The sequence below is a fragment of the Phocoena sinus genome, chromosome 3 (assembly GCF_008692025.1).
Source record: "Phocoena sinus isolate mPhoSin1 chromosome 3, mPhoSin1.pri, whole genome shotgun sequence".
Classification (NCBI taxonomy): Eukaryota; Metazoa; Chordata; class Mammalia; order Artiodactyla; family Phocoenidae; genus Phocoena; species Phocoena sinus.
Window position 1 is genome coordinate 30,409,964 of NC_045765.1, and position 9,322 is coordinate 30,419,285.

Consider the following 9,322-nt stretch of genomic DNA (forward strand, 5'->3'; position numbering starts at 1 on the left):
ACATTGGATCCATAAACCTATCTCTCAGAGGAGACGCATGGATAAGTGATGGGAGATGGTAAATATTAGCATTTGGATGACATTATGTCATGGGTATGGAATATCACTTAGGGAAAGTTTGTAGAGAGAGAAGAACTTTGATATTTAGGAATGTCCCATAGAGAGTGCCTCATGAAGGAGGCTGAGAAGTAGTGGTCAGAGAGGAAGGAAGAAAGCTAAGAGAATAGTTGGATGAAAGCTACGAGAAGAGTGTCTTCAAGAAGGAGGCATGGCTGATTATGTCGAATGTGGTGAGATGTTATGTAAGATGAGGCCTAAGAAGTATTATTTGCAAGGTCCTACAGCACAGGGATCTATAGTCAATATCCTATGATAAATAATAATGGAAAAGAATATGAAATAGAATGTGCATATATATATATATGTATAACTGAATCGCTTTGCTGTACAGCAGGAATTAACACAACATTGTAAATCAACTATACTTCAATAAGATAAATTAAACAAAAAGAAGTGTCCTTTGGATTTCCAAGGTGGAAATCATTGATACCCTTAACAAAACCGTTTTGACGTCATGGGTACAGAAATAAGACAGGAGTAGGAAGGTAATTATGGCAATAAGGTGTAACAGCCCATACAGACAACATTTTTTTTTTTTTAAGAAAAGGGAAGTATGTGTGAAATCGTAACAACACAAGGCTTAAGAAGAGGTGGACTACAAATGAATGAAACTGAGTTGGGGTTGGTATGGGCAAGGAAAATCTAAAATCCAAACAATGAATGGTTCATACTATAGAGAGTCCCTGAGATGCCTGCAAGTTGGTCCCACATAATAATTTAAGAGTAGAATGGATTACACACTCTCACGTTCTCCCATTATTTATGGGTGTAGTCAATTAAGCTTAACAACATTACACAGTAGTAGCAAAGCTATTGCATTTCCATCCTGTGGGGCTGTCAGCGTAGAGTCATTTTCCAACTGCCAGGGCAGAGGATTCGCTCTCTGGATAGTGATTACAATCATTTGAATGTTTATGCAGAAACTATTCTTACCTAGAGGGGAAACTATTACAACAAGCACCATCACTGAATGATACACTGCTTCTTTTTGCATTCTTAACACTAGCATAACTAAGCTACCAAATAAATCAGAGAAGCATACACATTCCTTAGGAACTATTTTCTTGAATTTAAATAGCTACTGATTGGTCTCGACTTCTATCTTTTCTCTCTTTAAGTTAATTTCAACCAATCACTGGATTTTACTGTTTATTCATTTATTTATTCAACAAAAATTATAAAGTACTATTTATCAGGAACAAGAAATAGCAAAATGAACAAGACATGCTCCACCTTTCATGGAACTTGTACTCTAGTGAAAGAGACAAGCTTTATACTAGTTTTGTAGCATTTTAGCAGTTTACAATTACTTGAAACCCATGGCAACCTTGAGAGGAAGACAGAATAGATACTCTTAATTTCATTTTAAAGGTAAGCTGAAAGGATTTGCGGAAGATAAATCTGAAAAGCATTGATGGGAAAACATAATAGTTCATAAAGTGTGGTCCTACAACCAGCATCAGATGGAAACTTAGAAATACAAATGTGTTGGCCCCAAACCAGACCTTTTAAATGAGAAACTTGGGATGGGGACTAAAATCTGTTTACCAAGACCTTCAGGTGATTCTGAAGCACACTGAAGTTTGAGGAACACTGGTGTAAGAAAAAGATATTGGATTGAACTAAAATACTCGGTGTTGGAGAATATGGCTAAGACAGCAGACAAGGAAGACCCTAAATTCACCTCTTCCCATGGGCATACCAAAATTACAACTATTTACAGAGCAACTATCTACAAAAACAACCTGAAGGCTAGTAAAAAAGATTTTCCACGGCTGAAGATATAAAGAAGGAAGTACAACAAGATTGGTAGGAGGGGCAGAGACATGACATAGTCAAGGCTCACACCCCTGGGTATATGACCCACAAACAGGAGGATAACCACAACTGCAAAGGTTCTCCCCAAGGAGTAAAGGGTCCAAGCCCCACATTAGGCTCCCCTGTCTAGGGTTCCTGCACCAGGAAGATAAGCACCCAGAACATCTGGCTTTGAAGGTCAGCAGGGCTTGTGTACAGGAGAGCTAGAGGGCTGTAGGAAACAGAGGCTCTGTTCTTAAAAGGTGCACACAAAAATCTCACATGCTCCAAGTCTCAGTGCAGAGACACTGATTTGAAAGGAGCCTAGGTCAGACCTGCTTGCTGATCTTGGAGAGTCTCTCAGAGAGGTATGAGGCACACGTGACACCACCTGGGGTTCAATGCACTGGCAGCAGCCATTTTGGGAAGTGGAGCTCATTCTACCACAAGGACACTGGTGCTGGCAAACACCATTTTGAAGTCCTCCCTCTAGCCTATTAGTGTCAGGGGTTTACCTGCCCACCAGAGGGACAACACCAGCCCAGAATCCTCTGGGCTCCATAGCCAAATGCTCTGGGACCCAGCTCTGCCCACCATCAGGCTGGCAGCCATCACACTAGGCAGGGCCTCTCAGCCAACTGGGCCTGCGGCCAGCCTTGCCTAACAATGCGCCCACAGCAGTTGGCCCTGCCACAAAAGAAGGGCCCGTGAAGCCCACAAAAGGCATACCCTGACATACACACACACACACACACACACACACACACACAAAACCTTATATATGATCCTCATGGTAACCGCAAACCAAAAACCTATAAGAGAGACACACACAAAAAGAGAAAGGAATCCAAACATAACAGTAAAGATAGTCATCAAGTCACAAAGGAAGACAGCAAAAGAGGAAGAAACTAAAAAAACTACAAAAAAAACCCAGACCACAATTAACAAAATGGCAATAAGCATATACTTATCAATAATAACTTTGAATGTAAATGTACTAAACACTCCAATCAAAAGAAAGAGTCATCTAATAAAAAACAAGACCCATCTATATACTGCCTACAAGAAACTCACTTTAGAACTAAGGACACATGCAGTCTGAAAATAAAGGGATGGAAAGGTAGTCCATACAAATGGAAACAAAAAGAAATCTGGGGTAGAAAATAAACTTTAAAACAAAGACTGTAACCAAAAAAATAAGAATATTACTTAATGATAAAGGGATCAATCCAACAAGAAGATATAACACCTGTAAATACACACACACACACACACACACACACACACACACACACACCAACATAGCAACATGTCAATACATAAAGCGAATATTAACATAAAGGGAGAAATAGACAACGATACAGTAATAGTAAGGGACTTCATTACTCTATTTATATCAATAGACAGATCATCCACAGAGAAAATCAATAAGGAAACACTGGCCTTAAATGACATATTAGAGCAGATTAACTTAATATATATATATATATATATATATATATATATATATATATATACTGAATATTTCATCCAAAAGTAAGAGAATACACATTCTTTTTTTGAGAGCACATGAAACATTCCCCAGGATAGATTACATGCTAGCCCACAAAAGAAGTCACAATAAATTTCAGAGGATTAAAATCATACCAAGCATCTTTTCCAAACACAATAGTATGAGACTAGAAATCAATTACAAGGAAAAAAAATGCAAAAAAACACAAACATGTGGAGGCTAAGCATTATGCTTTTAAACAACTAATGGGTCACTGGAGAAATCAAAGAGGAAATAAAAACATACCTGGAGACAAATGAAAATGGAAACACAACAATCCAAAACCTATGGGGCACAGCTAAAAGCAGTTCTAAGAGGTAAGATTATAGTGATACAAGCCTACATCAGGAAACAAGAAAAATCTTAAATAAATAACCTAAGCTTATACCTAAAGGAACTACTAGAAAAAAGAACAATCAAAACTCAAAGCTAGTAGAAGGATAGAAATAATAAAGATCAGAGCAAAAATAAATGAAATAGAGAAAAAAAAAAAAAACAGTAAAAAGAAGCAATGAAACTAAGAGCTGGTTCTTTGAAGAGATAAACAAAATCAATAAACTATTAGCCAGACTCATTAAGAACAAAAGAGAGGGACCCAAACAAATAAAATCCAAAGGGAAAGAGAAGAAATTACAACCTACATCACAGAAATACCAAGGATCATAAGAGATTACTATGAACAATTATACACCATTAAAATGGATGACCTAGAAGAAATGGATAAAATCCTTGAAACATGCAGTCTCCTAAGAATAAAAAAGGAAGAAATAAAACATATGAATAGACTTAATATCAGTAATGAAATTGAATCAGTAATCAAAAAATTTTCAACAAACAAAAGTCCAGGTCCAGATGGCTTCACAGGTGAATTCTACCAAACGTCTGAAGAAGAGTTAACACCTATCCTTCTCAAAATATTCTAAAAAATAGAAGAAAAGGGAATGCTAGCAAACTTATTATACAAGGCCAGCATCACCCTGATACCAAAACCAGATAAAGACACCACCAAAAAAAGGAAATTATAGGCCAATATCACTTATGAATATAGATGCAAAATCCTCAACAAAATATTAGCAAACCAAATTCAACAGTACAGTAAAAGGATCTTACACCATGAGCAAGTAAAATTTATTCCAGGGAAGCAAGGATGGTTCAATGTCTACAAATCAATGAATGTGATACACCACATTAACAAACTGAAGAATACAAAATCAAATGATCATCCCAATAGATGCAAAAACAAAAAAAGTTTGTGGGCTTCCCTGGTGGCTCAGTGGTTGAGAGTCCGCCTGCCGATGCAGGGGACACGGGCTTGTGTCCCAGTCCGGGAAGATCCCACATGCCACAGAGTGGCTGGGCCCGTGAGCCATGGCCGCTGAGCCTGCACGTCTGGAGGCTGTGCTCTGCAACAGGAGAGGCCACAACAGTGAGAGGCCCACGTACCGCAAAAAAAAAAAAAAAGTTTGTGACAAAATTTAAAATCCAATTATGATAGAAATTCTCAACTAAGTACATATAGAGGAAACATACCTCACCACAATAAAGGCTGTATATGACAAAACTACAAACAACATCATAATCAACAGTGAAAAGCTGAAAACATTTCCTTTAAGATCAGGAACAAGACAAAGATGCCCACTCTCACCACTTTTATTTAACATAGTATTGGAAGTACTAGCCACAACAATCAGACAAGAAAAAGCAATAAAAGTAATCCAAACTGGAAAGGAAGAAATAAAACTATCACTGTTTGCACACGACATGGTGCTATATATAGAAAATCATAGAGAGGCCACCAAAAAACCATTAGGACTAATAAATGAATTCAGTAAAGGTGCAGTATACAAAATTAATATATAGAAATCTGTTGTGTTTCTATGTACTAACAAAAAACTATCAGAAAGAGAAATTAAGAAAATTATCCCATGTACAACTGCATCAAAAAGAATAAAATACCTACAAATAAATCTAGGGAGGTAAAAGACTTGTATTTGAAAAACTATAAAACATTGATGAAAGAAACTGAAGATCACACAAATGGAAAGATATACTGTGTTCACGGATTAGAATAATTAATATTGTTAAAATGACCATACTACCCAGGGTAATCTATAGATTTAGCACAATTCCTATCAAAATACCAATGGCATTTTTCACAAAACTAGAACAAGTAATTCTAAAATTTGTATGGAAACACAAAAGACCCCCAAAAGCTAAAACAATCCTGAGAAAGAAGAGCAAAGCTGGAGGTATCATGAGCCCTGATTTCAAACTATATTACAAAGCTGCAGCAATCGAAATAGTATGGTACTGGTACAAAAACAGACACATAGATCAATGGAGAAAAACAGAGAGTCCAGAAATGAACCCATGCACTTATGGCTAATTAATCTATGACAAAGGAGGCAAGAACATACAATGGGGAAAAGACAGCCTCTTCAATAAATGGTGTTAGGAAAACTGGATAGCTACATACAAAAGAATCAAAATGAATTACTTTCTCACATCATACACAAAAACAAACTCAAAATGGATTAAAGACTTAAATGTAAGACCTGAAACCATAAAACTCCAAGAAGAAAACATAGACAGTATGCTCTTTGACATTGGTCTTAGCAATATTTTTTTGGATCTGTCTCCTAAGGCAAGGGAAACAAAAACAAAAATAAATGGATGGTATTACATCAAAGTGAAAGCTTTTGGACAATGAAGGAAACTATCAACAAAATGAAAAGACAGCTTATGAATTGAAGGAGACTTGGAAAATGATATATCTGATAAGAGGTTAACGTCCAAAATATAACAACTCAGCATCAAAAAAAAAAAAACAACTTGATTAAAAAAATGGACAGATGATCTGAAAAGACATTTTTCCGAAGAAGGCATAGAGATGCCCAAGAGACACATACAAAGAGGCTCAACATCACTAATCATCAAGGAACTGCAAACCAAAATCACAGTGAGATAAGTGAGATACCACTTCACATCAGCCAGAAAGGCTGTTATCAAAAAGACAACAATTAACAAGTGTTGGCGAGAATGTGGTGATAAGGAAATACTTGTGCACCATTGGTAGGAATATAAGTTGATAGAGTCACTATAAAATACGCAATGGAGGTTCCCCTTCAAATTAAAAGTAGACCTACCATACAATCCAGCAATTCCACTTCTGGGTATTCTTCCAAAGAAAACAAAAACACTAATTTGAAAAAGATATATGCAACTTTGTGTTCATTACAGCACTATTTACCATAGCCAAGATATAGAAGCAACCTAAGGGTTCACTGAGAGATATAAAGATGCAGAAGTTGTGATATATATGCATATACACAGACACAGACACACACACATACACACACTGGTATATTACTCAGCCATAAAATAAAGATTGCTGTTTTTCCGTTTGCAACAATGTAGATGGACCTAGAGGGTATTATGCTAAGTGAAATAAATCAGATGGAGAAAGACAAATCCCATATGATTTCACTAGTATCTGGAATCTAAAAACAAAACAAACAAACAAATGTAACAAAAGAGAAAGAGACTCATTGATACAGAGAACAAACTGGTAGTTGAGGGGCAGATGTGGGGGGATGAGTGAAATAGGTGAGGGAGATTAAGAGGTACAATCTTTTAGTTTTAAATAAGTGCCAGGGATGTAATGTACAGCATAGGGGATACAGTCAATAATATTTTAATACTTTTGTATGGTGACAGATGGTAACTAAACTTATCATGGTGATCATTTTGTAATGTAGAAAAATACTGGATCGCTGTTATGCACCTGAAACTAATGTAATATAGTAAGTTAATTATACTTCAATTTAAAAACTCTAAAAAAAAAATAGTAGGATATAATGACTGACTGAATGTGGGGGGAAAAGAAGATGAAATTGAGGCCTGAATGTCTGGCTTGAACAACTTTCCCTTACTGTCTGATGAAACAAGTTGTCATACTGTGAACTGCCCTGTGAAAAGGCCCATATGGAAAGAATGTGGCTTCCGGTGGATAGCCAGAGAGGAAGACACCCTCAGTCCAACAGCCCACAAGGTACTAAATCTTGCCAACAACCTTGTAAGCTTGGAAGTAGATCCTTTCCCAGTCAAGCCTTCAGATAAGACTCCAGCACTGGCGGACACCTGACTATGGCCTTGTGAGAGACACTGAAGTAGAGGACCCAGCTAAATTGTGCTCAAATTTCTGATCCACTAAATCCATGAGATAATAAGTGTGTGTGTGTGTTTTGTTTGTTTTGTTTTTAAAGACTGGGCATTAGGTAAATGACCTTGGAAAAATTACTTAACTATTTGGCCTCAGTTTTCTAAAAATGAATCCTATCTTGCTTGTGGCTATAAATAAATCTATGCCAGGGGTCATAAACACAAATCTCTACTGAGATCAAGCAGGCAACATATCAGTAAAAGAAGGTAGACAGGCATAAAAGAAAATCATAGCGTAAGTGAGTTGATAAATGGCAACTAGGTACTGGGAGACAGAAGTGAGTAGTAGGAACTCTAGCAAACTTGAAACAAAAATGCCCTTTTAGAAAAAAAAAAAATTGAAGAAACCCCCCCATGAATTTGTGTGTAATCATCTAATTCAATACACTATAGTTTAACACTGTATTGTACAAAAATAAAATAACAAAAATGGTGGGTAGGAGGGAGAGAGGGGAAAAGACAGAGAGAGATTTGAGGCTGGAGGGCTAAATTTGGTTAGAAGGCCGTTGGAATTAACTATGCTGTGATTTAGAGGTCCACATGAGAAAAGCAATATCTCTGGGAGTGAAGGTAAGGATGATAAGGGTTATAGTAGGAAGCAATCAACTAAATGGCAAGGTATAAATGGTAGACTTCTATGATGGATTCCTGCCATGATGGTCTTGATCAAGGTCATACAGCTGGTAATTAGTGGAATCATACATATGCCTGCCAATTAAGGTATCCAATTATGACTCTGAAGAAGTGGCAGAGAGTTAAAGTTGCAATGCTCTTGAATTGACCTGCTTGGTCCCAAGGGTCAAAGGGACAGAGCTGGCCAAGGAAGACTGGGATTGGAAGTCTGATTAAAAGAGAGGTCTCACAGTTCAGGCAGGCAAAAACTTATGTATTAATATGACAGGAAAATATAAACATATTGAATAAATGCAATAGATGGGGTGCAGGAAGATAGATAAAAAAGAGAGGAAGAGGTACTTATTCCTAATCTAGTTAAGAGGGTAATGTTTGAGCAAGAAGGCAAGTTTAACTTGCAAAAAGGGTACAATCAAGTCTAGGTTCATTTCTTTCTGCCCTTCAAAAATGCACAGAGATGACTCATTCTGCTTCAGGGAACTGGCCAAGATCACAGACAAAAATTATGGCTATAACCCTCTATTTCTATTATTTTTTAATGGATACATAACAGAATATGACAAATAGGGAATATGGAAAATTTTTAAAGGATCTCTCACTATAAATGAGAACTCATGCTCTGGAAGCACCCACTGACACTATTTCCAATAAAATAAATGCCTTGTTTAATAACAAAAAGGAATGTTCCCCTTTCTACTCTCCTCCCCCAAAAGCTACACAATAATATGGGAGTCAATTCAAAGCCAAATTGGCAAATTTGAAAATGTTGTCTACTCATATGTGCTTCAGAATGTCATTACCTGTATCAATTATAACAATTTTTTACATGATTACACACTGACTTAAACCAAGAGAAAAACGACAATATTTTTTTTAAAAAGAGAAATGTTTGTTATTTGCATGAGAACAATTTAAAAAAAAAATCCAGTTCTGTTCTATGCTGCTTGACTTATTTCATAGCTTTATTTTGGGCACAAAGAGGAGACAGTTTCTATTAAA